Source organism: Protopterus annectens, chromosome 13.part0 (genome assembly GCF_019279795.1).
Source record: "Protopterus annectens isolate FY-2018-M chromosome 13.part0, PAN1.0, whole genome shotgun sequence".
In the NCBI taxonomy this organism is placed as follows: Eukaryota; Metazoa; Chordata; order Ceratodontiformes; family Protopteridae; genus Protopterus; species Protopterus annectens.
Window position 1 is genome coordinate 867,517,633 of NC_056747.1, and position 26,854 is coordinate 867,544,486.

At 39.6% G+C, this 26,854-nt stretch overlaps 1 protein-coding gene across 3 annotated transcripts in view; it reads left to right on the top strand.

The window, feature by feature from the left end:
- Positions 1 to 26,854, top strand: part of CUEDC1 (CUE domain containing 1) — a 1,479,154-nt gene that overhangs the window by 512,095 nt on the left and 940,205 nt on the right. The gene's annotated exons all lie outside the window — the stretch shown is intronic.

The following is a 26,854-nucleotide window of genomic DNA, read 5'->3' on the forward strand; positions in this document are numbered from 1 at the left end:
ATTTTCAGACTCTACGTTAGCATCTGTTTGAATATATGTCTTGTAGGGCTTGAAGGTTGGAGCCAATGATTTTTGTGGCCCTTTTAACAATCTTATCCCAGTGCCTTCCGATCAGCTTGAGGGCAATTTCTGTACCAGACGATGTTACAATGTTTTTCAGTACACACTCAATCGTGTCTCTGTAAAAGCTTGTTTAAAAAGTAGTAATTTAATAAATAAATGTCTTTTGAAAAAGCATTAATGCCCTTCATGGTGGATATTGCCTTTTGGGGTTTGACATCCAGCCTTAAAACATTCCTGAGTGGTCTGTTATTTCCCTGATAATGTCCACCTTGGAGGGCATTTTTGCTTGCTTAGTAGACATTTTAATAAATTAAACTTTGATTCTTAAGAGTCATTTAAACCAGGAGTCCCAAACTGAAATAACCACCGACTTGCAGGAGGACTAGTAAACTCAGGTAAGGACCACATTCTCCAAGACAAAAAGAAATGCATGTAGTATAGCTAGAAAGGTAGTGTAGATGCTTCCCTCATCTATATTTACACCAGTTTGAAGACTGAAAGTCGAGAGATTGAAATCCCTGATTTAAACTGTCAGACAGTTATTGTATTTGTTTGCTTTCTTCTGTGGTCTTTAGCTGCCTAGAGATTATTTAAGATGTCTGTTTACATGCAATATTTGATCTTCAGTTTGTGAAAGTTCTTTCTGCACTATAGCTTTTCTTGGAGATGTGCCTTCAGGAGTCTCTCTCTGTTTCCATCTGTTTGACTACCATTTTTTTCTTGCCATTTCTGTTTTCTTAAGACTGTACTGGTTGTGACTTACCTGGTTACTGCTCTTTTGGAATGTTGACTTGTAAGATGTCTATGATCCCTTTTAGGTAGCAGTTCGGCCTTCTCTTGAACAGCATAGGATCTTTGTTCAGCTGCTTTACCAGCTACTTCATCTTCAGGCTGAAAAGTTTCTCATGAACTTTTAATTCTTTTTTTTTCTGTAGTCTGTAATTCTGATGGACATCTGACATTTTTATTATATATGTGTGTGTGTGTGTGTGTATGTATGTATATATATATATATATATATATATATATAATTTTGACGCAGCTGCTTTATTTCCAATATTTTATTTTCTTTGAGTTGATTTTCAGCTAAATGTATCACAGTTAAAGTAGGTAATCTGCTTTTTTTCAGTCATTTTTCCATTAACATTTGAGAGTTGGTGAGAGGCAAAGTCCATGCAGCAGAGTATTCCTTATTCCAACATATTGAAATGACGGTTCTCATAACTTTTGCTACTGCTCTTTCTCATGAGATTCTTCACTGTTTGGATTGTTCATTCCACTTTTCTGTTTGACTTTGGGTAGTGTATCCTGGCATAATGTTATATGCCTGATTTCCCATTCATGTTCAGATTTTGTGAATTCCTCCCATTTTTGTAAACCATTTTCAGATATGACATCAAGTATCCATTGTATGACGAATATACATTTTAATGCACTGATCTCACTTATATTTGTTGTGACTGTCAGTTTGATTTATTTCAGGAAACTTGGAATAACAATTTACAAGTGGTAAGGTACATGGCTTCTTTAAACTTGAATACTTATGACCCAATACTGTAGTAGTTGCTCTGCTTGAATTGACATTTCTAGTCGGTGCGTTATATCTTTTGCACATTAATAATCCTAGGTATAATTCATGTGTCCTGCTCAGTATATTAGGAAATACTATTTTATTAGCTTTGAACATTAAGCCAAGGACACAATTTATTTTGAAAGAAAAATTAAGACGGAATTTCTTTCCTTACAAATGATTATTGTTTAGGTCATCCTTTCATAGTAATAGCTTTTAGATGTTGTTTTTCTATGTCACTGCCAGTACAGCTCTGAAAATTTAGCATTTTCTTCTGTTGTTGGTAGTTGCAGTGTTATGTAAATAATCTCTAGTTCTTTTAACAACTCTTCATGTTTCTCTGGTATGTATGCTGTATCCAACATATCTGCTATCTGTATTTGCTTTGGCTGCGTTTCATTTTCAGATTATGCTTCTGTAGACTGAACATCCTTCAGAGCCTTGTTTAGGTGCTTTTTATTTATGTATAAATGTGTGCATATTTACCGGGTTGGCCTTGTGCAAGTCTGTTTATTTGCGTTTTGTGTACTGGGTTGGTCCTACAAGGAACTAGCCCATTTTCAGGGGAGATTCTGGAAGGGGAAGTGTACGAATGGGGCAAAATATATATTATTACACTTCAAAATGAATGGAACTGTACACACACACCCCTTGTAAGGCAGTGTAGGGGTACAGAGAGTGACATTGCCTTTTCACAGCAGGAGGTTCACCAGTCTGATTTTTGATGGGAGTGTCTTCTTTGAAGTTTGCCTGTCCTCTTTCTGTCTATGTGGGTGTTCTCTGACTGTTCTGGTTCCCTCCAAACTTCGTGACATATATACAGTAGGTTAAATGGAAGTCTTTTGAATTGCCTACTGATGTATGTGTGCTGTGGTTCACTAAATGACTGTATGCATTCTGTGATGGACTGGAAACCTGCCTTGCTTTCATATGCTAAGAAAAATGGTCATGTGCCTGGATGGATGCATGGCATCATCCCATATAAGTAATTGCATGCTTTACCAATTATGAAATTAAGTGATTTGCCTATGTACCGTTAGAAGTATAATGATCAGGTACATTTAAAATGAAAAAGTGAGTGACAGCTTTGAAAAATATTGCCATTTATATACAATGTTTACACATTTCCATTCACAAATTTCTGTTAGCAATGTGTTCAGTGGTTTTGACTTTGCTTTTGTAGATTACGTCCAAGTCCAAAGTCAGAATGTATATCTACTTCTGAAATGATTTTGCATAACTAGTGGGTAGAATTACTAAAAGCCGCGGTGGTGCAGGGGTAGCATTGTTGCCTCACAGCAAGAGGTTCTCCTGTTTGATTCTCGGCTGGAGCACCTTCTGTGTGGAGTCTACATGTCCTCCCCGCAGTCGAGTGGTGTTCAAAAGACATGCGTAGAATAGGTGTGCCTTCATTGAAGGTTGGGCATCGAGCTGGCACCCGTAAAAAATCTACTGCCAATCATTAGCGGACCGGAGTTCAGCTGTGGTGACCCCTAACCGGAAAAAGCCGAAAGAAAAACAAGTGGGTAGAATTACTACCATGTCCTTAGCAGCGGCGTCAGTAGTGCCATCAGACGCTAAAAGAAAAAGTCAGGAACAGTAAAGGCTGTATCACTACACTATGCTGTCTAATAACTGAAGGCAAGTTTATTTACTGTGATGGGAAGTGGGCCATCAATGCAAAAGTCATTCAAGCAACAGTTAAAAAAGAAATGCTAAAACTAATATAGCTAAATGGCAGTTAGTGCAGAGGACTAAAACTCTGAGCTGTTAGTGAGATGTTTCTTCTTTATTTGCCTTCTGAGTGATTCTGAGCAAGTCATTTACCTTTACAGAGCTCAAAAAGAGACAGTTGTATCCAGTGGGCTTACCTGACCAATAAATAGATAAAATTAAAAAATAGTTAAAAGCTGGTAGCTACTAAAGGATGCTTAACAGATTAATATCATAAAAGAAGTTCCCCTGATGATCCACATTCCCTGATTTTTTTTTACTAGTTCTTGTTAACCCCTATTTAAGTATAAGTTCTGTTTGCACTTAGCACTTTTTGCCCCTCTGGGGCAGACTTGAGCTACAGTCTTCCTAAGTCTGGTCAATAATATATTGTATGTGGAGGTACCCCTCTCAACAGTTGGAACCTTATAGAAGTATTTAAATTCTGTCTGGTTTTAGTTTTTGCATCAGCAGACCTGTCTTACTTTATTGGGGCTTTTTTTCATAGAGTTACCGTATCAGCTATAGAACTGTGATTTGAGAGGTTTGATGTCTCCATTCAGGTAGCTTCAGTTTTATTTGTACATCTTAAGGTAACCGTACTCTGATCCCGTCTCAAGAAAAAGCTCACCCTTTCTGATGCATTCATTCTCTTATGTATGTTTTAATAACTTGAGTGGTGCCAATTAGAGAAAATGATTTTAAGAAATTATGTATTTTTTGTCTATTATCGCGAACTGTTGTCACCTTTTGTAAACTATATTGAGCAACATTTTAATCTGCAGTTTGTGCTTCCTTTCCCAAAAACGTGCATTTTGTTTTTTCAATGATAAAAAACTTGACGGGGCAAGAAATGTTTTTGAAATGTATAATGCAACTTTCTGTAGATTTTCAGGAAAGCTGTTATTGCTTGCATAAGTCACACAAGGGTGGGAGACATGAAAGTTAAGTGTAATAAAATGTATTTAAAGTTTAACTTAAAAAAAAACAGAATTGTAAAAGGGTGCATTCATTAATACGCAAACTGTTAATAGTTATTTATCCTTAGCTAGTTCATTGTTCCTCTATGGGGAAAAAGAAATCTGTACAGTGAGTTGTAATTATACTCGTTTTGTGTAGTAATGGAAATTATGTAATCTGTTTATCCTGGGTTTATGTGCCTGAGTGATGAGCAAATACCTTTGTTTGAGACACATCTATGAAGGTTTGCTTTTGTGTTCTTTCTTGTATTAGTGTTCCTAAGTTAGAATATAACAGGGAAAGTATTCCTTTAGTAACAACATATACACACACGCGCGGACACACACACACACACACACGTACGTGTGTGTGTATATATATATATATGTGTGTGTGTGTGTGTGTGTGTGTGTGTGTGTGTGTGTGTATATATATATATATATATATATATATATATATGTGTGTGTGTATATATATATATGTAAATATATAGAGAGAGCACTGTAGATAAGGTTTTCTGTGCATATTCTGTGTAAACTAATATTTTTCTTTCTCTATGCATTTATTTGTTTTATGCATATCTAATGTGTGTTATGACTGCTTTATTTATTAAGTAGGCTTTTATTTATTCACGTTTAGGCTCGTCTGGCAAATTTTTATTATTTAAATATGCATAGTTGTTTATTGTCTGAAAAGGGATATTGTTCATTGTATGTTGACAAGCTGTGGCTTCTGTCTCCAGTTAGCTAGATCTGTAAACATATTCCCAGTAATAATCATTTTTATGACTTTTATTTGGCTAATTTAAGAGTAACAGGTAGCTGGTGTATTTGTTATCTGACCATTTCCAGAGTGGTGATAGTACTACTGTGCCAGGAAAAAAGCTGTGGGAAATTGGAGAATTCTGCCAGCCTTCCCAGGGAATGTTGAGGGAGAAAGAAAGAGAGAAAGAATAATATTCAATATGCAAAACAGTTACCATGTGTAACGGGCACTGGATGGCACTCAGGTAAACAGAGAACAATGAGAAAGGGGTCCTGAGTTTATAGACCCTCTTTTGTAGATCAGACACTTGTGGGTCAGGATGTTAGAACTCCATAGACAGTACAGCATATTCCCTCTGTTTGGGTCAGGTTGCATTTGGATAAAGTGGTTATTGCATTACACTTGTGTGTACGTTTTTACTTTAACCTGTTGAATACCAGTATTTTGACTTGAGCAGCCATCCCTCTGGTAGCCATCAGACATATTTGAGACAGTGGATTGGATCTAAGGACAATAGCTCCCGTCCTTCATATACCTGATTGCCACTCATTTGTCACACTTTGGTGGTAGTGACAGAGGCAATACATGTAATGTTAGTTTTCTGATTCTTCGTCTGTAGTAATTCTGTTTTATAGTACTTCTTTTTGGTTATTTAATTATCTTCACAGGTATTATTTCTACGTTTTAATGTTCTACTGCTAGCTCTCTCTCTCTCTAGCTGAGCTTTCTTATCCATAAGTTTCTGCTAAATGTCCTTTCTACTACTTACACTGGAGAAGTAATAAATGTCACTGTCTCCCCAAATAAAATTCCTCACTATCCTCCTGAATGTCATTCCTTGTGAAATTCATTGAGTTGAAGATCTACCCAATTTAAATATGTAGAGCATTTTCTCCACGTTTTGTGATACATTATGTGTTTACTACTGTCTGACACTACTTTCTTGATAGCTTTATTTTAATAGGAGGCCAAAGCTGGGACATCTTTTCAAATATTGTTTAATATTTGTTGTCTTCTCCAGTGTAATTACCTCTTTTGCATTCTAGCACTTTAATTACAATGTCTTCCTTTTACCTTCTATATTATTTCTAACAAGTGAACTTTCCACTTTTCTTTTCCTGGCTTTACTGTAATTTCAAACATTGGACTTCACAGTAGAATTGCACATCTCCCAGTGTTATGGCAATAGCTCCAATTTTCTGACTGATTTTGGTGGGTGTATTTGTTAACTTCATTTTTAAGGTGGGTCTTCCACTTTAACCTCCCATTCTCCTACTTTAGAAAGGAAGTTCTTTGGTTAAAGGGTTGAATGCTTCCCTTACAAATGGAACTAATGAAATGATCCATTTTCAAGAGGAGTACAGTACAGGAACTGGCAATTATGGTGAACAGTAGAGCTCACATAGCAAGGTTACTTGGTGTTCTGGACCCACATATTTGCAAGGTCCAGTGTTCTACATTGTCTCCCTTTTCCCTGCATTACATGGTGATCAGGCAAGTTCTCACTCATTTCTTTTGCATTGCATTGCATTAATTTTCTTCAATATTTCCTTTTGTTTATTCAGATTCCCCTACTGTCATACATACACTAATACTTTTGATTTTGTCTGATATACTGTTGGCTATCTGTACAATCAGAAAATAATCGACTTCCTAGGGTCGGAGGTTGCTGTGTGCATTACCTTCTTATGTACCATTAAGGCACACATCATAACTACCATTATTGGCATACATCAAGCATGTGAGACTAGGTAATGCCATCCACCACCTTCTGTGGATATATATATTTTTTTATGAGAGCAGGCTGACTTCTGATTTGAGCCTTGTTCATACTAATATTATTTTGTTTACCATATGGATAGAATTTTATTTCTGTATTTCAATTTATATCTGTCCTCTCCAAATATGACCGGGGGAGTCCAAGGGGCAACTATACACTGCCTAACTTGTATTTCACAGGCCATTCTTAATACTTTGTGTATAGTCTGAATTGCGTTCAGGGCTTGATCCAGCACTAGGCAGCTGCCTAGGGCCTGTTGCTTGCAGCAGGACCTGTCCGCAACATTATTTTAATTAAAAAAAAAATTAAATATAATTTAAAGAAAAATTTTCCTGCACAGCTGCTTCTTTTGGACATGTGCAAGATTGTTGATCTCCTGGTATACACACGGAAAGCATCCTGCATAGCTAATTTAAGATTTTTCTTAACAAAACAAATGCAAGAGAGTTTTGATTGATTTTACACCCGAGAAAAGTAAACTACTGTAAGAACAACAATTCAACTGGAACTCGCAAGCAAAATAGCCAGCCAGCATTAACAGAACTGCTTACTTGCAGCATGTATGAATGAGTTTGGTAACACAGCAGCAAAATGGCCAGCCAGTATTAATGGAACTACTCACTTGCAGCATTTAAAAATGAGTTGGTAACATGGCAGCAAGCAGTTTTCTTTGCAGGTACTGTGAGAGTGACTTGCTCAGGTTCAAACCCTGTACCTTGGCTACAGAAGGAAATAGCCTTACACCAGCTACCAGAACCTCTAAAGAATTACTGAAAATTACACTCATTCAATGTCACTGAGTAGAGTTGGTTGAATTGTTCGGAAATGGGAACTTCTATCACAGGCAGTAGAGTTAGTTAAACTGTTCTTATGTGGGTCATTTTGGCATTATTGGTTCATAAATTTTGTTTTACTGCTTATTGGAAAAAAATGTTCAAAACTACAAATTTAACATGCACTCTAACAAATCTTGTTTTAAACAAGAAATCTTGCTGTATTAAGCAAGAAATAAATTCCGGAAGATGAATCAAAGAAGACATGCATTTTTCGGTGGTCCTAAAAATGTATGCAGTAGGCCCATTGTTTGAATGCAACCTGGGGAAGCAAGGTACATTTACTCAGCCACTGGTCAGGTTCATTTTGAGTGCATGTGAGTTTCAATGCCAAGTCTGTTTTCAATTTGCAAATGTTTTGTTTTGTTTAACAAATGGTTATTAGTGACTGTGCTCCATTTGGCTGAGTTGGTGATAGCTCAAGTGGATGCAAAAGATCCCATGACACCTGTTGAAAGTGTAGGGGAAGTTCCATAACGCCCTGGACAGATTTCCCCTAGTAGAATAAATACCACTGTCAAAGTCAACAAAGGATAAATTAATTATAAGTTTTAAATGAACTCCACATCTTTGTAATCATTTCAAAAGTAAAGAAGAAAATGGTGTGCAACCTGACCGTTTTGAGCAGTGTATGGTAGCTGGGAAAGGGAGACATGTAATGGGTCACTGGAATGGCTGTAGGGGGGGTCCACTGCCCTTCGTAGGACCCCATTTGATCATGATTTGGCTTTAATTGCATTTAGTTCTAACTTGCAGCATGCAGTAAAGTAATCCTGAAGGCCCATCTAGATGCCCTGTGTTATGGCTATTGTCCTCAAGGGAAAATCAGGCTAGGGTTGCTCAGTTCCTCTCTTCTTGCTCTCTGATGCTGTATCCACTTACTGAATGTAGATGATCTGTGGCCTAGCTGGTTTATGATACAGCAGACATTATGCAAAATTTATTTGTTGAATGAAAATGTCTGATTTACTTGGGTGAGGTCAGAGAATGGGGGCACTTGGGGTGAGCACCATCTATACCTTTGGAACAGGAGACACTGATGTGGGCCACAAGGCAGCAAGATTTCTTGGGAATTAGATGCTGAGATTTTTTTTTTTACAGCGAGTGTCAAGCAGGTGAAAAGGGATGACCTACTTCAGAAGATCCTGGCTGAGAGCTGTTGACATGAATACTTGTGTCAGTATGATCTTAGCATGATGTTTCTGGGATATACTTTTTTCAACTTCTCTACTTTGCATTGCAGGCTTCTGTTGGGTCTTATTTCAGTAGTGTGTTTATAATCTGTTTACTTCCTTGTGGAGGAATCACAAAGAGGACCTGGTGAGACTTTTAATTTGTATGCTAGTGATGTATACCTTTAATAATTTTTCAATCCTATTCAAAGAACTTGTCCCTCTGAATTGGAATTGTGTATTTCTGATACTGGGATGTGGAACTCGCATGATTCAGTCAGACTAAGTCTAGATAAGATTCAGGTTGTAATGGTGTGGGCAAGTGCTAGATCAGAAAACATAGTCTGAAATAACTGTTCACTTGGCAGCAGTGGGTTTTATGATGGTGGGCCTGGACACAAAACTTGAGTGCTGCTCTTGACTGCACTTTGCCCTTCCATGTTACATTATCCTGATCAATGGCAGCTTTACACATACACATTGGAACTGCATGCATCTTTAACATGGTACATTCATTATTACAGAGAAAATATATATTCAGTTGAAATAAAAATAAGGACAAAACATTGCTCTGTAAAGACATGGCCCTTTGCCAGTGCTTATTAGTAAAGCAGTATCTGTTTCTCGTAATGAATCATCACCAGGAAGTAACTGCTATTCTGTAATTTATTTCAGATATATGCATGTTTGTGTGTATTAATGCACTGTATAGATAGCACTGATATAACTGGGTTACAAAGCATTGTTGGTGTTACTTCTGAGATAGTTGCATGTTACTATTATTTTGTAGAAGGGTGCACCTTTGTAATGTTTTATGGGCACCATTTTGGAGACAGAGTAGTAGAGATGCAGTTGTATATGCGTTCCACAAGTAGGACAATTAACTGTGATTATTTTAAATGCAAATGTGATTTTAGTATTATATTTTTTTACTTTTTATTTTTTTTTCCTGGAATTAAGAGGATATGTTGCAAGTGCATGCATACATGCAATACATATAGCTAGGACTGACTAAGCAGTGTCTCAGTGCACTTATGAGTTTGCATGAAAATGTGTGTGGGACACAGCACTATTTAAGAAGAGAGTGCTAAGTTTTTGTATGAAGCACACTAAACTGACCACTGCATTGTCATTCAGTTGTGATGGGCCAGCTCTTTTTATAGCATAACATGTGCAGTCACTGCCTCTACTTCAGTAGTCAGAATGAGGATCTCGTGAGGGCCACAGCTCATGATGCATCCTTTGCAGTCAACAGGATGAGGCTCTGATGAGGGACACCGCACACACTGCTTTCACACTGCAGATAGCAGGGTGAGGATTTAATGACGGTCACAGCACAAACTCTATTCAGTGCAGTCAGCAGGATGAGGCTTTCATGAGGGCCACAGCACTCAATTTAACCAGCTGAAATCTGCTACTCTTTATAAAAACTATAAATGAACTTTCTAAAATTTTCCCAACTGTGTAAATCTTAAGCTGTATTATACTTGGTGTACAACTTACGTTTACTTGCACTGTTTATTGCCTCTGATACTGGGTCGTGTCTGAAAACGGTCTCTGGAGCAATACACCTACCTGTTTACCAAACAATAAATAAGCAAGTAATTTTTTCCCCAACACTGATGAAAGGTGTAATTAATTACCTGCTGACAGACATCATTGTCTGCAACTCTTTTTTTTTTTTGCTGAAGTTTAATTTTCAGTAAATTCATATGTGGACTAGTTTAGTTGAAACTGAAGTGATTACGAATGCTGTCCTGTTTAAACTTGTAGGTTTATATTGTGAGACTGTATCAAGAAAAAAAAATCAGCCAACTGCTTTTTGTATACTGTGGTCAATGTTTAATTTTGAGTAACATAAAGCAGGAGGTGATTCAGACATGCATGTGAATTTTTTTTTTTTTGCATGTCTTGCTTTTCTGCTTTGCATTAATGCAGAATTGGATTGCCAGTCTTAGGTTCATAGGAGAATACTAGGCTAACTGCCTTGAAAGGCCATTTTAAGTCTAGACAATAACCTGAGGTCAGAATCAAACCCTGTACCTTGTATTTATGAGAGGATGACCTTAACAATTATGCCAAACGTACCCTCTTGTCTTTGAATTACAGTGTAGGACTAAAGTGTGGTTGACCATGTTTTGCCATATAGTGCATGCATTTGTAACTCCCAGCACTGTTAAAGAACATTACTTCGTCTTTTACTCATTTAGACTTCTCATTCCCTCTCTCTTTGGATTGCTGTATATTTGTTTATTTGCTCATAGATTGCAGTGGGACAGGAGGTTGAGAACTAACTTTAAATGCAAACGTCTGAGATATCTTGCAGGATATGACTTTGAACTCTAAAAGTATGTTAAACATTTTAAACGTGTTGACCATAGATTTGTGTGATCCATGTAGAATGTGTTTTGGAGCTGTGTGACCAACAGAAAATTCTGATTTGCACATATTTCTTTTTTTTTTTTTACCTGTATATCGAAGTGCCTTAAAAAGCCGCAGTGGTGCAGCTGTAGCGTTGTCACCTAACTGCAAGAGGTTCTCCCGTTCAATTCTCGGCTGGACCGCCTTCTGTGTGGAGTCTGCATGTCCTCCCCGCAGTCGAGTGGTGTTCGAAAGACATATGTGAATGGGCATGCCTTCGTTGAAGGTTGGGCGTTGGGCTGGCACCTCGGCACCCTAAAAATCTACTGCCAATCAATAGTGGACCGGAGTTCCGCTTTGGCGAACCCTAACCGGGAAAAGCTGAAAGAAGAACATCAAAGTGCCTGAAAACTGTGAAAAGCATACTTCATGAGCTTCAGAATGCAGTAATTTTAGAATGTGACATTACCAAAAATGCAATGCAACACTGCCATTCAGTGCACTGCAGTTTTCTTCTGTGAAACAAAGATCCAGTTGTGCATAAATTTTAAACAAATTTTAATCCTATACCCTTGAACTTGTGTGGCACCACGGTTATGCTGCAGCAGTTTGTATCACTACATAGTACCACCAGTCTCATTTTCTGTATTGTCTTTTCACATTAGGTGGATGTATGCACATATGTAGACAGTTATAAAATGTGATTATAAAACATGATTCTAACAGACCATCAGATGGCTTATGTTTGCGGCATTAACTTGCGTACCTTGTGGCATTTGACGTTTTTGAGTTTCAGGTTCATAACCACTTTTCTTTACTTTATTGAATGTGATATTTAAAGGACTGTGGAGGTATGCGTTAATGCAAAAGATTGTCTTTTATTTTTGCATACCTCACCTTAATTCTGAAGACATGGAATATGTTTCCTTATTTCTGTACAAGAGAACATACTGTGCTACAGTTCTACCACTGATGTGACTCTTGCTGAAAGGTAAATACAGGACAACCCTGTAAAGCCTTGTAACAATTCGATTTTTGAATGCCCATCCCCCTTGTCCTCCAGAAATGAACAGTTAGAGGTCAGAAAAACAAGAAGTCTAGCACGATAGTTTTAATGCAGCTTTCAGTGTGTCTAAATTGTGATGGGTGAGTCATTCAGTGCTTGCCAGCTGGAATCGTTCATTATGGAGCAAGTTTTTGAATTGGTTATTTGCACTGCAATTTGAAATTCGTGGGCCACAGAGCACTTCATAAGCTGTACATGAGCTTTTTATACAGCTTTAGTTAATTTATGCATAGAAAATGGTGAATGCATTTCAATACAAAGGCTGAGTTACAGAAATTTTTTATCAAAGTACATTTGAAAAAACATACATTCTAAGACTACTGCATGTAATTCTTCAAATGATGGCAATTTAAGTCAAGACCCCTAGCTGTGAAGAAGAGAAAAATGGTACTGTTTGCAAAAAAATTTATGCAAAAGTAACAGTTAAGCAAACAGAGAGGGTGAACTGCTCAGTGGTTACAGCTTGCAGTAGACTGAAAATGAGGAAGTGCAAACATGGTCAAGCCCTTCGAACATTCGAAATGTATGAGGATGTTCCCGGCAATGGCTTTTGCTGTCTTGAATGACATCTGCTTGCTACATTAAACACACACCCTTGAAATGGCTATATAGCACAAGATGTTTAAAGCTACAGGCTGACCCTGGGTTTTATTCCCTCAGTCTCTGTGTGCTTTGTGGTTCTACAAACCATAAAACTAAACCAAAGCTTTTCTGCAAGCCATTAAAAAGACACTTGTGTCTGGTGAGTTTTAACAGAGACTTAAATGCATTCTATATTCTCAACATTGTAATTCTTGATAACATTGTGACTCTTGAGTGTTAAGCTTAGTAGGACCCAATAAGCTATTAATGCAGTTTGTTGTTGTTGTTGTGTCTTTCGGCTTTTCCCGGTTAGGGGTCGCCACAGTGGAACTCCGGTCCGCTAATGATTGGTAGTTGATTTTTAGTGCCGAGTTACCAGCCCTGACACACAACCTTCCACGAAGGTACGCCCATTCACGCATGTCTAGACGCTCTAGCTGAGAATCGAACCGGACAGCGTCTTACTGTGAGGCGACAACGCTACCGCAGCATGCAGTTTGTAGCCTTACTTATTCCATCAAAGTAAAAATTTAATAGAGAGTTTGTAAAGTGTTTACTTGCAGGTGTGGATGCAGTGGTGGTGCTGCGGTAGGGTTGTCGCCTCATAGTAAGACGCTGTCCAGTTCGATTCTCAGCTACAGCGTCTTCTGCTTGGAGACATGCGTGAATGGGCGTACCTAAGTTGAAGGTTGTGCGTCAGAGCTGGCAACTCCGCACGTAAAAATCTACTGCCAATCATTAGCGGACCGGAGTTCCACTGTGGCAACCCCTAACTGGGAAAAGCCGAAAGACACAACAACAACAACATACTTACAGGTGTGGATGTGTGTACTAAGCGCAATACGGCGCACTTTGCTTCATGTCATCAGTTGATTGAATCTTTGCAAAGATGAAAAATCTGTAGACCAAAACTGGGTACAGTAATACATCTAACTACCCTTTTAACACAGTTTGTGGTTCTGCTGGATGTAGTTACTACCCCAACAATATTGGGCTCAAAAGATTAGATGTCATTTGATATTCGGTGCTCCAAACCTTTAGTTTTAGGATACTTTATTATTTCCTCCTTTTGGGTTAAAAGGGATGAAGCATTCTTCTGCAGGAGGTTATAGAAGCAGACTTTCTTCATAACTGAGAGATGATAGTTTGCTCTAGATCAAGTATCTTGAGATATAACTTTAAAAACAAGGGTAAGTGCATAAAGACACGTAGCCTTTAGCACAGACAGCCTTACTACTGGTGAGATGGAATGTGCTGATTTTATATGAGAATAGTTAACAATGAACCTAAGGTGGAGGAGGGTCTGATCAATTAACCATTGCTGTTAGCTTAGTCACAAGAGAGAATGACAGATCATGGTTTTAACTGGCAGGGCTTCCTAAGCTTCAACCACTTATTTCCAAAAAAAATGCAGGTTGTTTGTGCTTACATTGATTTTTTTGGTAGAAATTTCAATGATCAATGCTACTTTTGCCTTCTTTTCTTGGACCGTTATATCCGTTTTTTTAGCATCTATCTTTTGCTGGTAATGGGTAATCGATCCATGTGATATAAACCTCACCATTTTCTGTAATGCTTTGTGGCTTATGTTTCCAGTGTTTTTCAGCCACTTCAGTACCATAATGTTTGCACAGTCCCCAGTGAAACAGTCTTGACACATTATTATGCCGTTCAGTATACAGTCCTTCTGCCATTAATATGTCACAACCAGGGTTGCCAGACGTCCCTATTTGGGCGGGACTGTCCCGAGATCAGCAGCCTGATCCCGAGTCCCGCCCTGCCGGTTTAAATCCCGGCCAGCCTCCGCTTTGTTTTTTTTTTTTTTTTGTTTTGTTTTTTTTTTTGATTGTCCCGTGTACCTGGCATACGGGCCAATCAAAAATTGCTAAACACGGAGCTTCTTGTGTTCCGCATTAAACACGAGAAGCTCCGTGATTTTGATTGGCCCATATGCCGGTATACGGGCCAATCAAAAATCGCTAAACACGGGGCTACTTGTGTTGAATGTGGAACTGCAATGCATTAAACACGAGAAGCTCCGTGTTTAGTGCAGAACTACTGAGTGAGCTCAGTTCTTTAATGTGGAACTCTGTTCCGCATTAAAGACCTTTTTTTTTTTTTTTGTTTTTTTGGTCTTCAGTTGCCGAAGACTTTTTTTGTTTTTGTTTTTATTTTTTTTGGTCTTCACTTGCCGTGAGAGACCTTCTTCTTCTTTTTTGTCCCTACCTGGGATGCTGGAAATCTGGCAACCCTGGTCACAACCAGCAACGAGGTGTGCAACTGTTTCACAAAACCTACATTTCCTAATCAACATGAGGTTCTTGCGCCTATATTTATGCTTTTTCCACATTTCTTGCCTTCTCATCTGGTCCTTCACCTTATATTCTTTCTTTTGTTTTTTAGCACATTCAGTTGCTGCCTGATTTTTATCTACTTTTGGTTTGATTTCCATTCCTGCTTAACGCCGATATGCTTCTGCTAAACTAAGCAGGGAAGTCATCTTAGATTTATTCTTCTCATGTTTCAAAACTTTCTCTACATTTGGGTCTTGTGAGTTCAGCAGATATGTGTACAGTCCCAGGATTGCAGATCTGTACATGTAATCAATTTCAAGGAGGCCCATCCCTCCTTCGGAACTGTGAATATATAATCTTGTTATACACTGATTTTTATAAATCATTTAGTGAGCATGAAACATCCTTCTTGTTTTCCTATATAATCTATCCAACACATTTTGGGGCCAGTCAGTTACTCCAAAACTGTAAGTTAGGACAAGAAGAACAAATTGGTTTATAGATTGGATTTTGTTCCTAGATGTCAGCACTGTTTTCAGAATTAATTTAAGTTTTCTAAAGTATTCCTTACTAAGTTTTATTCGCATTTGTTCATGTTTTATTGTTGATCCTTCATCAATTCCCAAATATTTATACACTCCCCCTTGCTCAAGTTCTTTTATATCACATCTTGTCCCAAAATTAATGTTTTCCTGGTGGCTGCAGTTTTCTTGCTTTAAAGGTTACTTTTGCACACTTATCAAGATCAAATGACATTCTTATATCATCTGAAAAAGTTTTGACAACCTGCAGCTGTGCTTTCAGTTCATCTTCTGATGAGCTATACAGTTTTAAATCATCGACAAAGAGAAGATATGAAGTCTTTACACTTTTTTTTGGAGCCAGATTGTAGCCATGGCCAAAGTTAAGTAAAGAGCTGAATGGGTTAATGGCAGGGCAGAATAGCAACGGTGACAGAGATTCACCCTGGAATACCCCCCTTTGAATTTTTATCCCTGGGATAATGATCTGTCCTTTATCATGACTTAATTGCAAAGTGGGATACTATCAAATGCTTTTTTATAGTCAATCCATGCCAAACTTAAATTCTTCCCCTTTTTACAGTTCTCCAGCATGACTTTATTTAACAACAAATGATCTTTTGTTCCATATGACTTTATTGCCCTTTTGTTCTACTGTCATAATTGAGTTTTCTTATAAATGAAAACTAAAAAAAGTCCAAAACATACACTGTGAAGCAGTAGGAAACACTTCCAGTCAGCAAAACTCTCCAGTCCAAGCTATTTTTATTCTTCCAACTTACACTGTGAAGCAGTAGGAAACACAAGTCAGCCAAACTCTTCACTCCAAGCTGTTTTTATTCTTCCAACATACAAAGACACAGATTGAGCTCTTTCATCCCCCTAAACTGGGGACTTCGTCAGAATCTTTGTTTTTTTATTTGTGGAACTGTGGTTACTTTTGTTTTTTTATTTGTGGTACCATGGTTACTTTGATTTTTTATTTTCTTATAAATGCCTACAAACTCTGTCGGCATCAATTCCTGCGTATAGTTTAAACGTCCTCGGAAGGCAAGTTATTGGTCTATAATTTTTAGGGTAGCTTGCAGGTTCACTCTTAAGAAGAAGCATTGTTATGCCTGTTTGTTAGCCAGGTTGGTATCTTTTCAGGGTGCACATATAAATAGATGTTCTTAGTGTTTCACTGTTGCAGTCATCACACTTGGGTTATCTGCCTGCAGGTAGCCCTCAGTCAGCTTGGATACCAGAGTCTTGGGATTTCTGCGTCGGATGCTGTCACTTCTTCCATGACGTCAAGTCATGAGGGGTATAAAACATGCAGCCGACGCCATTACATCAGTCTTTCTTGCCGTGTGGTGCCCGAAGCAGAAATAGTTCATAAGGGCAGGTCGGCTGCCTCCTGAAATTTTCGTTTTCGAGTTTCAGACCTGATGTCTTCAAAAAGATAAGTACCCCATTGGGGATCCTTTTTTCTTGCTCCAACTGATGTCAGAAAAAATTAATAATTGTCTTGCCTGTGGAAAGCAAATACCTCACAGAGATTTTCATTCTTACTGCGTCACCTGTTTAGGCCCAGACCACAACGTCCCTAGCTGTCAGTTTTGTGTCTTGTTTAATGACCGAACTATTCGTCATCATATATTTTTGTCGCTAAATTCTTTCGCTCTTGCTCTCCGTAATTTCCGAATTGGTTTTGATAAGCCATCCAACTACCAATCTTCTGAAAAAACTTAAGGATAAAGACATAGGTCCAAAACTGCTGACAATGCTACCTTTAAGCTAGTCGCCAGTCCGCCAGTACTCTGTGAGGCACTTTCACATCCCCTGATACCCGCTTCTACAGATTCGCAGGCCTCTACTGAGACCTATTTGGAGTCCGGTATGCCTTCAGCTATGGAACCTGTGAATGTCTCTACCTTGGATGAGTCCAGAGCCTCTGTGCAGGCACCGACTTCTGAGGGTGTATTCAGGCCTTCCGATTTTCATATTAAACAGACGACTTTGTTTGAAACCAAAAATACCGAATTTCTCAGGCCTCGAGTTCTAACTACGCCTAGGAAACAGACGACCAAAGCACATTCTTGGGCCCACGTGCCACAAAAACAAATGCTTAGAATGGCTGAAGACCTCATTACTTTAATTAGGGTAAGTCAGCCTTCCCCCTCAAAAAGACCAAGAACTAATTTTCCTTCGGATTCTTCAGATCAGGAGTCTGATAACTCTGATCCTTCTGATTACCAGGACATACCCTTATCTACCTATGAGGATTCTGATGCAGAGGATTCCATTCCCTCTGCTTCCCCTCCAGAAGATTTTTCTTTTGGTGGAACCCTGCATACCCTTAGAGAGCATTTCTGCTGGGAGAGCCAGGACTACTCTCAGTCCAAAAAGAGACTCAGGAATTTTTTTAACTTGCCTCAGCACAGGCCTATAGCTGTCCCTCCTGTTCTGGAAATTGTAGATGATGTCTTCTTGGAATCAAGCCTTACCCCTGATACTTTGCATCTAGCTCCCAGGAAACCTGACCGGTACTATAGAGTACCTGACTCCCACAAATTTCTCTTTAAGACTCCTACTGCAGATCCAGAGACCATTTCCCAGGGACCTAAAGGCATTAAGGCTACAACTGCCAAAAATCCTACCCCTTCGGACAGAGATTCTAGGGCTTTAGACAGATGGGGTAGCTATATGCATCTGCTACTCTTTCCATTAGGGTTTTAAATTGCCAGTTTCATATGTTAAAGTATCAGCAACATATTATGGAGCTAATTAAACAGAAAATTATGTTGATTCCGGATTGTGCAGAACACAAAGATTTACAAGAGTTAATGCATTCTGCTAACCAAGTTGGTAAACATACTTTGCAATGTGGGTTTGATGCCTTAGAAGCATTTTGCAGGGGTGCTGTCACTGGGTCTGTTCTTAGAAGGCATGCTTGGCTTAAGGAACAAACTTTGCCAGATCATGTCAAAACAAAATTACTAGATGCACCATCAAACGAAGAGCGTCTATTTGGCAATAAAGCAGAAGTCCTCAAAAGGATGGAGGAGAAAGCTACATCTATGCAAACTGTTAAAGAGTTCTTACGGGTACAGCCACCTAGATTCAGTAGGCATTGGCCTTCTAAAAACTGGTCTTCTCCAGTCCCTCCCATGCCTTCTCAGTCCAAATCCAGGGGCAGCAGGCCACCAGGACTACAGTCTCAGGGTATGCACAGAGCTAAGCAATGGAGTGCTCCCACATCCAAAACTGTGAGTAGTAAGCCACCATCCTACGGTAAAATTGCACAATGACTTAACCTTAACTCTTCCAAGCCTTGCCCAAGTACTTGCACCTTTAGGAGGGAAACTTGCCCTGCATGCCAAAAACTGGGAGTAGATTACCCAGGACAGATGGGTCTTAAAAATTGTTTCCCAGGGATACAGATTCCACTTCCACTCACTCCCAGCCCTAAGCGGATGGCCAGACCTCCCCCCAAACCAGTTGGCAGAGGCCCAAAAGCAAGTACTTTCTCTTCTCAGTATCAAGACTATTCAACCTGTCCCAGCAGAACAAAGGGGACAAGGCTTTTATTCCAGGCTGTTTCTGGTACCCAGAAAAGAAAACTCTTGGCGCCCTATCCTGGATCTGTCTAGTCTCAACACCTTTCTGGTGGTTCCAAAATTCAAAATGCTAACTCTCCAACAGCTGCTTCCTTTGCTAGCCAAGGACTCTTGGCTAGCAACCCTAGACTTAAAAGAAGCTTATCTGCACATCCCCATAAGGGAATCTTGCAGGAAATATCTATGTTTCAGAGCAGGCTCTGTGCACCATCAGTTATCTGCACCTCCCTTTGGTTTATCTACTGCTCCCAGGGTATTCACAAAATGCCTGACTCCAGCCATTGCATATTGCAGGCAGAGAATGATTCAAATTTACCCATACTTGGACGATTGCCTGATTCAGGCGGACAGTCAGGAATTGCTACTACAGCACCTGACATTTGTAAAGAGACTTCTAACTTCACTTATACCATCATTGAAAAGAAATCACATATGTTACCCAGCAAACAAATTGTATTCCTGGGAGTAAGCTTGAACACAACTTCCCAGATGGCATTTCTCATTCCAGAAAAAAAAATTTATTTGACAAACTTCTTCAATCTACTGGCCACCAAAATCCGGTTATCTGCAAGAAAAATACTGCAAGCCCTAGGGTTCATGGCCTCTTGCATTATACTAATTCCATATGCAAGACTGCATACGAGGAAACTTGAAGTGGTACTTAAAAAGTCTCTTGTGTCAACATTCTCAGGACCTGGAAACAATGATTACTATCATTCCTTGCCTAAGGACAGAGTTCCTTTGGTGGGCAGAGGCCTGCAACCACAACAAGGGACTCCCTTTCACTCTACCCCCTGCCGCCCAAACCCTAATAACAGCAGCATCAGACTGTGCATATGGGGCTCACATGGCAGGACAGTGCATTCAAGGCAAATGGAGCCCAAAGCAAATGCACCTGCATATCAATCAAAAAGAAATGTTAGTTGTACAGAATGCTCTGACAGCCTTCAAAGGCCTTATTCTTCCAGAGCAACTATTGGTAAAAACAGACAACACCTCAGTTATGTGGTACATAAGCAGGGGGGAACCCATTCTTACCCACTCTGCAGGTTAGCCATGGCTTTGTGGAACACAGCCTTGAACAGCCAAGTGCACCTGCAAGCTCAATTCCTGCCAGGCAAACCCCTGAACCTAGCAGCCTGGCTCATCCCCTCAGCTATTCACCAGCAACCCTCATTAAGCAGGTGTTGGATGTCATTCTTGAGGCAAAGAGGCCTAGTACTAGAAAATCCTATTTGGAAAAGTGGAAAAGGTACTGTTCCTGGAGCCAGTCTCAGGGAATGGACACAACTGTGCCCAGCTTACCTCATATACTAGATTACTTAACAGAAGTGCTCCACAAAGGCATATCCTTCTCTTCAATTAAGATTCATGCCTCTGCCATCTCAGCTCATTATAATACTGAGCCACCCCTCTTCTCTCATCCTCTGGTCAAACAGTTCCTGAGATGAGCCAAAAATTTAAGACCCACCAGGAGAGTTCCCACTCCTGCCTCGGACCTTAACTTTGTATTGGAAAAGCTCACGCTTCCGCCTTTTGAACCTGCGGCTACAGCAGAGTTAAAATTCCTCTCATGGAAAACAGCTTTACTTCTAGCCATCACTTCAGCAAGAAGAGTGTCTGAATTGCAGGCCCTTATGGCCATGGAGCCCTTCATTATCTTCCATGCGGACAGGGTTTCCCTCAGGACTAACCCATCCTTTATGCCCAAGGTGGTATTTAGTGTGGCTTTAAACCAGTCCATTCATTTGCCAACCTTTTTCCCTAACCCTCAGAATAAAGGGGAAAGGGTCCTGCACTCCCTGGACGTGCACAAGCATTTTAGGTTCTATCTGGACAAGACTAAGCCTCTCAGAAATTCTGACCAGCTGCTAGTCAGCTTTGCTGCAGGGGCAGAGGGCAAGGCCATTTCAAAGCAAACCGTTTCTAAATGAATAGAACACTGCATCCATTTCTGCTACAAACACCATGGGAAACCTACCCCACAGGGGATCAGAACACATTCCATTAGGGCTACTTCAACCTCTACAGCATTTCTCAGGGGAGTCCCTACCATGGACATCCTGGAAGCTGCAACCTGGAGCTCTGTACACACTTTCACTAAGCATTACCACTTACCTATCTTTTCTAAATCCAGAGCTGGATTTGCCATAGCAGTCTTACAGGGCCTGATTGCCAGCCCTAATGCTTCTTAACTACCTCCACCCATCCTCAGCTTTGGGAATCAACCCAAATGTGATGATTGCAACAGTGAAACACAAAGAACATAATACAGTTGTGTACACTTGCCATAAATGTAGATGTTCGAGTGTATTCACTGTTGCAGTCCTGGTTACCCTCCCTCCAGTCCCCTGTCTTCTCTTTACTTCTACCTATCCTTTTTGTTTGGAATATCTTATATCATTGGTATTTGCTTTTTGCTAGGGGTGTTCCATACCATGTAATTGCTTCCTATTTTGGGGGCCCCTGACATCTGGGGCAAGAAAAACTGATGTTATGACATCGGCTGCATTTTTTCTACCCCTGACGACCTTACGTCATGGAAGAAGCGACAGCATCTGACGCAGAAATCCCAAGACTCTGGTATTCAGGCCGACTGAGAGCTACCTGCAGGCAGATAACCCCAAATGTGGTGACTGCAACAGTGAGTACACTCGAACATCTACATTTATGGTAAGTGTACACAACTGTACTTTCTTACTCATTGCTAAATCCTCGTGCAAAGATGTTAATACTTTTAACCTGGGCCTGGAGTTTTCCATTTAGAGGCTTTTCTTAACTTTGTCTTAATCTCTCTGGCTGTTACTTCATCCCATTTCATATCCTGCACCTTTAAACTTCTTTTTCTTTTACTTCTTCTATCCATTTAGCATCTTTGTTATTTTCCACAGGATCTTCATAGATACTTCTCCAGAATGTATCTATTTCTTCTTTTTTTGGCGGTCTTTCAATTCCTTTTACCTTGTTTCCCAGTTCTCTGTAAAACTTTTTTGGGTCACCAATAAATTGCTTATTTTGTACTTTTCCTTTGTATTTATCTGTGTATCTTCTAAGTTTTTCCGCTTGTGCTGACATTTTTAGTTTATTTGCGACAGTGCATGATAGATACTGGTCTGTTCTAATACTGTGCATTGCTTTTATCACATCTATCTTTCTTAGTATTTTTCTTGATCTATTCCCTCTTCTATAGTCTTCTAAGAGTGACACTTCTTGTCTTAATTGCTTTATAGTTTTCTCTATTCGATACTTCCATGATGGTATTCGATTTCTCCACTTCCTTTCCCTCACTACCTTGTGTTTTTGTGCTAGAACTTTAACAGTTATTAATTTAAGCAGCACAGTAATATATCCTGTTTACTTCTGTTATATCACATGGATCTCTATGGACAGTTCTAATTACTGTATTCATTTGTTTTGTCAGACTTCTGACTTTTTGGGTTTTATTGACCTTCTGCAGTATTTCTCTCACTGATCGTAATATATTATCCATGTCTATTAAGTCAAGCAACTCTTCTCTTAGCTCATTTTCTTCCAATCTGAGGGCACATCCCTTGTTTTCTATTTCCTGTGGGCATTCTATAGAAAGTTCTGTAGCATCTTCCTGTGGTGCCTTCTCTTCAATTTCATCCTGTGCCATCTGTTGCTCTGTCATATGGGAACTCCGTGATCCGTCACTCCTCAGCATTGACTGCATCAGCGTTTCCTGTTCCTTTCTTTGCTGTCTAGCTTCAAGTAAATGTTTATGCTGATTTCCTGTGGAAGGTTCCAAAATATCTTGATATGGCACCTGACCAATTGTTTCCTGTTCCACTGGTTTCCCCTTAATTTGGATATGCATTGTTCTATCCTGTTGTGGTGCTTTCTGCATTTGATTTTCTACACTGAATCCTTCACTACTCCTCTTTTTCTGTATGGTGGTTATTCTCCTTAAGGATCTGGATCCAAATTCCTACTGTCCTTATTTTTGAACTATTTCTTAGGGATTGCTCTTTCGTCATCATCCTTTACACTTTGATCGGCGATCTTTTGCTTGTGTTATGCATATGAGCATTAACTGCATAGCTGTCATTCAGACCTGGTAATCCTAAACCACCTTGCTCTATGGGAAACGAAATGTGAATTCCTGGAAAACTTTCTAATTATGTTTCAGTGGGGGCAGTCCTCCAAAAGGGCAAGGCACTACTTGCTTCCTCAACCCCCTTGTTGCAAGCATCCTGGACAATTCAGAACCTATGATGTGATACTACTTGGTCCATCTTCCTCTATTGTTAGGACCTAGGTAGCTCTGCATCTAAAACTTTCCTAGACAACCAAACTTCTGCCATTTACCCACAAACCTGAGAATGGAAGGACCCTTTTCATACTTAACTATCATTATTGCAGTGGAGCCTGGCCATGAAGCAGGATGGAAACTCCGTTCTGGATGGCTGGGCTGGCCCTTTGTGATGATGGCTGCTTTCCCCTCTCTTCTTGAAAAACCTTCCTGTTTGAGGTTGAACTTGTCGTTTGACAAGTGTTGTAGAGTCCCTTGACTGTATAGTCTGGGGTGCTCTTCTGAGGATACTCTCCCTGACCTTTTAGCTGCTTTTGGGTATCCCTGTTCTTCTGGGCATGCTGAGGAGGGCCTTTTCTCTTTTCTTTTTCTCTCCCCCTTAAAAGGGTAATCTCCATTCCTATGCAGTTTCTGTATGGGTCCTCCTACTACTTCTGGTTTTGTGCAGGGAGGAGAAAAACATTTTTTGAGGAAGTGTTACATCCAATAGGGATAGGATTAGCTGAACGTTTGTTTGATTTCCACCACTGTGGGCGTGGTGTCTGGTATCCCAATAGGTCATTTCAGGGGAAGAGAATTACTTGTTTTTATGCCCGTGGATGTTCTGGCTGCTGGTCCAGGTTGCAGTCTAGTCTGCCTCTCTTAGGGATAGCTGTGTCTCATACTCGTTAAATCTGACCTTTCAGAGCTTGAATGTTGTAGCCCCTGCGGTCTGCACTGCTCCTTTCCAAGACAATCCTTTTACTCCATGGCCTTGGAGATGGATTAGTGCACTCCTTTTGGTCTGTGATGCTTTCCTCCAATGTAGCCGTTTTGATCCATGGCATTTAAGTTATTCTTTCTTGTTAGGTTCTTCCCCATTACACATCTTTAATCTGGTTTTGATGCAATTCTGTAACTTCTCAATGCATGATTTTACTTCTGTGGGGTTCAAGTCCAACCATAGGACCCATGGGAGGGGGGGTGGGGGTGGGAGTGAGTTCTTATTGTTACGTAACCAAGAAAAACTTACTGTCTCTGTTGATTTAAAATGTTGACCCTTCTCATGTTTCAGGGGTAAACCTCTTTCTGCCCATGTGGATGTGTGGGCGATCTCTCTGACATTGGTGCTATATTCCCTAAAAGTCAGTCAGATAACATGATTGTATATTTTTTTGTGGAATGAAAGTCTTCATTCTTATTGATTAGCAGGTCGATTATCAATAGTGTTAAAGGGTTAACTGTCGGACCCAGAGCAAATCATGCCAATGTAGGTAACACAACATCTCCGACAACTTTGTGATGGGCATGCATCCATATATGAGCACAGGAAAAATTTGTTGAATTGTGATTTGTTGAGGTGATAAGCAGAACTTTAAGTTCCATCAAGGGTGTTCCTTTTCATAGATTAACTGATATGATAAGAATGTAGCTGTTACTTCAAGAAATTAAAACATGGTACTGCTGTGATATAAAGTGTTTGTGTCTTTCGGCTTTTCCCGGTTAGGGGTCGCCACAGCGGAACTCTGGTCCGCTAATGATTGGCAGTTGATTTTTACGTACCAGCTTGCCAGGCCTGGCGCACAACCTTCAACGAAGGTTTGCCCATTCATGCATGTCTCCACGCAGAAAACTCTCTAGCTGAGACTTGAACCAGACAGCGTCTTACTGTGAGGCGACAACGCTACTGCAGCATTATTTCTACATCTGCCCCAGCTGTATAGTTGGTGAGCATTTGGAAGGATTTTTGATTCAAGTGATCTTAAAACGGAATTTAATATACCCAGCTTAACGCATAGCATGGAATCGGGGCGATACCAAGATGTGGTTTCCTATGGTAGTCTGTTATTTGCAGTTGGAATGCTAGAACTGAACTTAGTAAAAACTGTACTAATCTGATTGGCAGATTTGTTCATTCAGTACTTGTTAGACTTCCAACAGTCATGTCTGAGGTATTTGAATCTCTTTTACAAATATATAAGATACTGCCCCAGTTTTTTTGCCATTCTTCTGTGCCTGGCACATTATCCTATACAGACCTGAACGACTTTTCACTGTTTTGGTACACTTATTGGTTTTGTTCTCATGTCTCTGCAAATTAGCAAGGACTTATCTAGCTACCTCATAATTTGTTAGAGGGTTCCGAGGCGCCTTTTGAAACTCTGTGAGTACAGGGCAGAGAAACTAATCCTGTTTAAGATGCCAGTATACAGCAGGTTACATGCACATACATATATATATATATATATATATATATATATACACACACACACACACACACACACACACACACACACACACACACACATACATACGTACTCTATTACAATAATGGGCAAGCTGCAGGATCACCATTTTTCCCACACCGTACTTTTGGGATGTGGGAGGAAACCATAGCATCTGGCAAATACCATACGGAACACAGTAAGAACCAGCAGACCCTGTACAGAAGGAACCCAGCTGAGAAACAAAGAAGAGAGCCATATACTGTGCCAGAAGTGCAAGGAAATTCCTTTGTCTGCATTCAAGAAGTAGCCCCCCCTCTATCCAGCCACACAGATTTGTTTCTTGTTAGCATTGTTTTAAATGACAGCATAACATTTTCACTGATAATTTTACATGATGTAAAAACCGTGCCAGTTACTAAAATATACTCTTCGTATCTGCTACTAAGATCTTCTTAGCCTCACCCAGGAACCTTCCGTTCATAATTAAATGCAGTTTATCAAAAATCAAAATTATTGTAATGAATTTTGCTGGCAAACCTGTGAACTTTCTAACAGACTCAGTAAATTTGCTGATATTCATACTAGTATTTTTGAAGCAGTCTTTCTTTATGGTATTGAATTTGTCTTGTGCTGTTGAAGGGAGAGCATTTATTGCAAATTGGTGCAGACTTGTTGATAGGGTCTGAAGTAAAGTTATTCTTAAGAGTACTGGCGTCTTTCTGGGTTTAATAATATCTGAATTCTTATTCATGCATTCTTCAGTATTCAAGCCAGTTAATTGTACAGGGAGCTTGAGCTATGCCTAGAGCAATTAGTCAAGCTGGAACTTAAAATATTTGCAGAGTTTTTGTCGTTTTTCTTGGCCCTTCTGTTAGTGAATGTCCCTAATTGAACCTGCTGCAGTAATAGATTTATTATACTAGCAATTCTGGCAAAGTGCCATCTGAAGGTATATGCCCTTTTTGTTCTTGGTGTACATTCTGAGAAGTAGGACAGGCAAAACATGGTTTGTTGAATCAATTCCTCACAAACAGTTGTGCAGCAAAACTCGTCTGATGACGCAGTTTAGCAAAAGCAGGTTGACTATGTCTA